We start from the raw sequence: 5,410 nt of genomic DNA, 5'->3' as shown, positions 1-5,410 counted from the left end.
TGTCTTAACATCCAAAAATCCGTGTATTTCACTAGCTTAATAAACTAAAAAGGGAAACCCATGTGATTAGCTTAATAGATAGAGAAAAACATTTGAGTGGGTGAATGAATTGGACAGTCCAATTGAAGTGACTCTGGACAGGTCACTTCCCTTTCTTGAGCTTTACTGTTCTCATCTATAAAATGAGAATAAGGAGAATTCCTGCTCAGCATACCTGACATGTAGAGAAAAGGAAAAGGCAGGTGGGAAATCACCTTGGAAGCTGTGGGCTGGTGGCAAACACTGCCACACCTCTCCCTGCCCCCCTCTCCCCACCGCATGATCTGATGCTTTCCATTCATGACACACATGCACCTCCCGAGGTCCCAGCTCAGGCCCAGAACCACAGTCAGTGCTCAGCAAATCCTAGTGGCCTCATGGTCACGTGGTCCCCCTTTCACATTTTCCCCCTTCCTGAGCAAGCAAGAAGCCCCCTCCCAGGTGTGCTAAGTGGTAGGGAAAAGTTGCAAACAAGGATAGTTTGTGGGAAACTGCGATGGAGTGCATATTCCTGGGGCCTCACGCCCCCAGGCATCAGGAGTCCTTGAATCTCCTTGATCCTCCAGTGATAGGTTCCCAGGACAGCTGACACCTCTGAGGGGGTGGGGGTGTTCTGCTCAGATACATGGTAGTGGTTCCACAGACAGGAGGGGTCCTTTCAATTCCAGCTTCCTCTGCAGAGGGAGGATTCAGGTGTGAGGCAGGATTAAAGCAGCCCTGGGCTCTTGGAGCCTGAGTGCTGGCAGGCCTCTACCTGGTGCTGGCAGCCAGAACCTCATTCCTGCTGCCTGAGTGGCTAGTCCAACAGCGTACAATCTGCCACATGTTTGTTCTTTGGCCCCTATGGTTCTACCATGTGCCATGTGAGTCCCCGGGCATATGCAGCGACTACTCCCTGCAATCATTTTCCTCTATCAATATACCAGTGTTGTCCCTTTGGACCATGTTGTTAATCCCCTCTGCCTGGATGAATTCTCTTCTGGCATGCATTTCTACATCTGCAGTATCAAGTTAACTTGCCTTGCATTCATTGCAACCCCCTGGCACTAACTGCTATTTCTGGGATGTCTGGAGACACTGCAGGCACTCACTCTGGCACAGGGAAGAGTTCATGATTTAATCTCATCTGCAAAGTCCTTTTTTTGCCATATAAGTTAACAATCACAAGTTCCAGAGAGTAGGGCATGGATATCTTTTGTGGGGGAGGGGCACTGTTCAAGCTTCCACATTATCATACTCAGCCGTTAACCACTGTCTTTAGAGCTCTTTCTTCTCTTGGTTTCTATGTATCTCCTGCCTCAGCAGCCACTCCTTCTCACGGCTTTCTTTGAAGACTCTACAAGCAGGGTTTCTACCATCCACTCAGTTGCTTGGGCTGAAAACCCATGAATCATTCCTGATTCCACTTTTCCTTCATGCCGTTCCACAGCCAGCCCATCAGCCAGTCCTGTTGGCTCCACTTCCAAAGAGTAGCCCAAGTCTTCCATCTTCACTTCTCTCTAACTCACTTTTATCTGCATTGCGACCACCTTTGTCTGTGGTCCAAACCCCCCTCCTCCCTCACCTGCAATAGCCTCTGCAGCCAGAGGAATGCATCAGAAGCTGTGGGTGCCTGCTGAACATCCTCTCAGCCTCCCTCTGATGTGAACCACAATTGCAGTAACATTTCCCTGATGGTTTCTGCTGAGAATGTCTTAGCTTAGGTACACGATGTGTGATTTTTGCCTTCTGTACCGGGGCTTCTCTGATGCCACAGTGTGAGACACTAGCAGAGGTCTGCATGGCATAGAGCATGCGCAGCCTGAAGCCTGGAAGCCAGGGAGGGGACAGTCAACACTCCCTGGGCCAATGGGTGAACATGAGTCAATGTGGAAATGCTTCTCCCTGTGGACCATCATATGGAAAATTTCTAGAGGCATTCCATATCCCCCTTCAGAAGATCCCAGTAGGATCAGCCCTGGTTTCCCACGGTAAGGATCAACTCAGTAATGCACCTTTGTGTTGACTTTTTACACTTCCCTCTTTTACTCTCCCTGGTCTTTCGTCCTTGATACCTAGGATCACCTTCCAAACAAACTGCCTACACAGGTGCCCTTACTTCAGGTCCTGAATTTGAGGGGAACCCAGGTGAAAAAAGTAAACTTTCCAAAATGCAAATTTATCACGATGCCCAGCCCCTCTCCCACCCACCTTGAAACCTTTTAACAGCTCCTCAGTGTTCTTGTGCTAATGAAAAATCTCTTTCTATGACTGACAAGAGTCTGAAAAGTGTGGTCTCTACCTGACTTTCCAGCCTCATTCTCTCCCACCCGCCTTTCCACTCTCCACCCAGCCTCACTGACTTTTTCGTGTCCTCCCCTCTCTGGAATTCCTCCCTTCTCAGACTTTTGCACATGCTGGTGCTTCTTGGAACTCTCTTCCCTCTCCTCTCCTCTTCCAGATCACTCCAGCTTCTTGTCACCTCTTGGCTCAGGCGTCAGGGACCTCCTTTACCTGCAGACAAGGTAACACCCCCGACCCCCACCCCTGCATTGAGCATTCTTCTAGCATACCTTTGGGGGAACTTTCCTTCTCTGAAATGTATGTTAGGCTTGCAGCTTTCCTTTTATTTGTGTTATTACTCGACTAATGTCTGTCTCCCTCATTAGATGATAAGCCTCAGGAGGATAGAGGCTGTTAATTTTTTTCCACTAGTTATCCTCAAAGCCACACCCAGTGCAAGGCACACATTGTAGGCATTCAATATTTGTTGAGTAAATGAATGAATGAATAAATGAAAGCATAATTATTCCATAATGCTCAAGGTATACATAATACCACATTTCTTTAGCCTTCTGAATAAATTAGACCTGGCTTCAGCACCCACCAACCAATATCTGACTGTCCAGAATCCCCCTAAGTCTCAGTGTGAACAAATGCCCAGGGCTTACAGAGTCCCCCGAAAGCAGAACAGGTGTCACTGCTTGCTAGAGACACTTTCAGGGAGTCACCACCCCATTCCTCCTTGCTTCTCCTTGACTGGGTGCACACCATTCCAAGATTCATGGCTCTAATAAACGTTCCACACCTTCCCTGCCAGCTGGCCACATAAGGACCGTCACCTTGCCATTCAGTGACCAGGCCTCACAGCCACCCACACAGCCAGTCCACTGGGGGTCCAGCTTCCTGGGAACAGGCTCAGATCCATATGCCCTCCCTTCCTGGGAAGCTGGCAACACTGTTCTCTTCCAAGCGACAGAGGCTCAATAACACTGAGGTGCCAGGTTGTGCCGCCCTTCTCAATTCCAGCACACAGTCTTCCTTCCCACTCCTCTTCCTGATCAAAAGCTCTTGTGATCCCAAGAGTCACACCGCAAACCTGGACCCTCAAGGGAGCTTGTTTTCCTTTACTCAGGGTTGGTGAGTGGTACAGAAATACAGTGGTTAGTTTCTTCCCTCCTATGTGCCACTGGGGCAAGCTTTCTGCCTTCAAGGTCATCCTCTTCCAAAGGTGGACAGAATAATATTAAAGCACCCACAATATTGAATTCCTAATGACTCAACCTGTCACAGTTGAACACAGTGATAGGTGGCTCACAGGCCTTTATAACTGTTGTTTCCCCCCCAACTTCCCTGGTGTGTCGCTGTCCGCAGTGCTGAAGTATCCTTAGGCTCAAAGGTGATGTGATTTCTCCCTTTAACGATCCAACCTTTCCCAGGACTCATACTTTTTATTATTTACTCATTTTAATGAAATTTTTTTAATGTTGTAGAAGACAAAGAATCATATCTCTCATTTCCCAATGCATGTGGCTGATTCTTGAACTTTTGGCAATTCCGTTACGTTTCCAAAGATTAAAATTTTCCTCCTGGGAAGTTGGGGGAGGGTAGAGACCCCTACCCCATCTGCACCGTTTACAGTATCAGTGTGTTTGGGGAAAATACTGAGACGTGGTTGGGGGCGGCAGTGTCTGCGTGGCCAGTATGACGCACGGCTGATTTTATTCATTTTCTTGAGCCAAACGTTGAGTATATCCCGTCCACTTGGTTGCCTGAGCTAAAGCCCTCTGAGTCATCTTCAATTCCTCCATCCATCTCATCCCCACAGTTTCTGAGTCACTGAGGCTAGTTCCGAAGTGAGTGTGTTCATTCACTTCTGTCCAACCCACCGCTGCACACTTTGAGCACACCTTCATCTCTGAATGCCAGCAACACATTAAACCTGCTAATCGACTCCACACCAGTTGAAGAGCGCCTCATTATACTCAGTCGGCAAGACTGAGCTCCTTGTCACGGTCTCTCATCAGTCACCATGAGCCGTCCCTCCTCTGTGCTTTTGTAGGAACTGTACCACTCATCTTCACCACCTTCATTCCTTGAGCTGGCAAACTCCTCAGTCTTTCATGCCCAGCTCAAATGGTCCTTCTTCGCTGGAGGCTTTACTGACCTCTGGGCATCTCCGGGATCCCACAGGTTCACAACCTCACACCACCCAGCTTATTTCTCTGTCCTCTCTGAGCAGTGGGACAGTATTTTGGAGGCCTCATGTTCTGTCCCAGACTCTTCATACCAAGCCCAACAAATGATAGAGTCGCAAAAAGAATTTGCTGGAGGAGAGGATCCAAGTTGGCACAGCAGATAAATGCTGTGTTTGTCTTCTCCCATGGCCACATGAAAATTACAACTAAATTGTAGAACAATCAACCTGGAGAGCCATCTGAAGTCTAGCTGAACAGAAGTCCTATAACTGGAGATATAAAGAAGAAGCCACGATAAGACTGATAGGAGGCCTCCCAGGAATGGGCCTTAAAGGATCACTGGGATTGGGTACATGGGTGCAGGAAGCAGGCAGATGTATTACAACAAAGGTGGGAGGAGTGAGGAGGTTGAGATGTGGCCTGGGGAGGAGGGGCAGTGGAGGGGCCAAATCAGGTACAGCACATGTTTGGATGAGCCTGCAGGGATTGCACACTCACATGCCTGATGGAGCCAGGTAGGTAATGTAAATGAGTGAAGCAGGCCAGGTGCAAGATGAAATTAGGAAAAACGGGCATGGAGAAATGGAGACAATCCCCCAAATAGCCAAGGGCATTTAAGACAAAAACAAAACACAACATGGCAGGCCAAATGAAATCTAGCCCATGGGCCACCAGCTGGAGACCACAGCAGAATAACCAGTGCTTTGGCTGACCAAGGGGGTATGGCAAAAGACCTTGGACGTCCCGTGCAGTGGAAATGCCACAATAGCACAGGGACAGGGCACTGCCAAGCACCACAGGGTAACAATGGCTTCTGGATGGGGTATTCCTTATCTTTCCCTTACAATGAGCTAACAGTTTACGGTAGACTCAGCACAGCTGGCCTTAGACCCATATTTTGCTTGCTAGATGAC

Source organism: Rhinolophus hipposideros, assembly GCF_964194185.1.
Source record: "Rhinolophus hipposideros genome assembly, chromosome: 15".
In the NCBI taxonomy this organism is placed as follows: Eukaryota; Metazoa; Chordata; class Mammalia; order Chiroptera; family Rhinolophidae; genus Rhinolophus; species Rhinolophus hipposideros.
Note: the sequence above shows the minus strand (reverse complement) of the source record.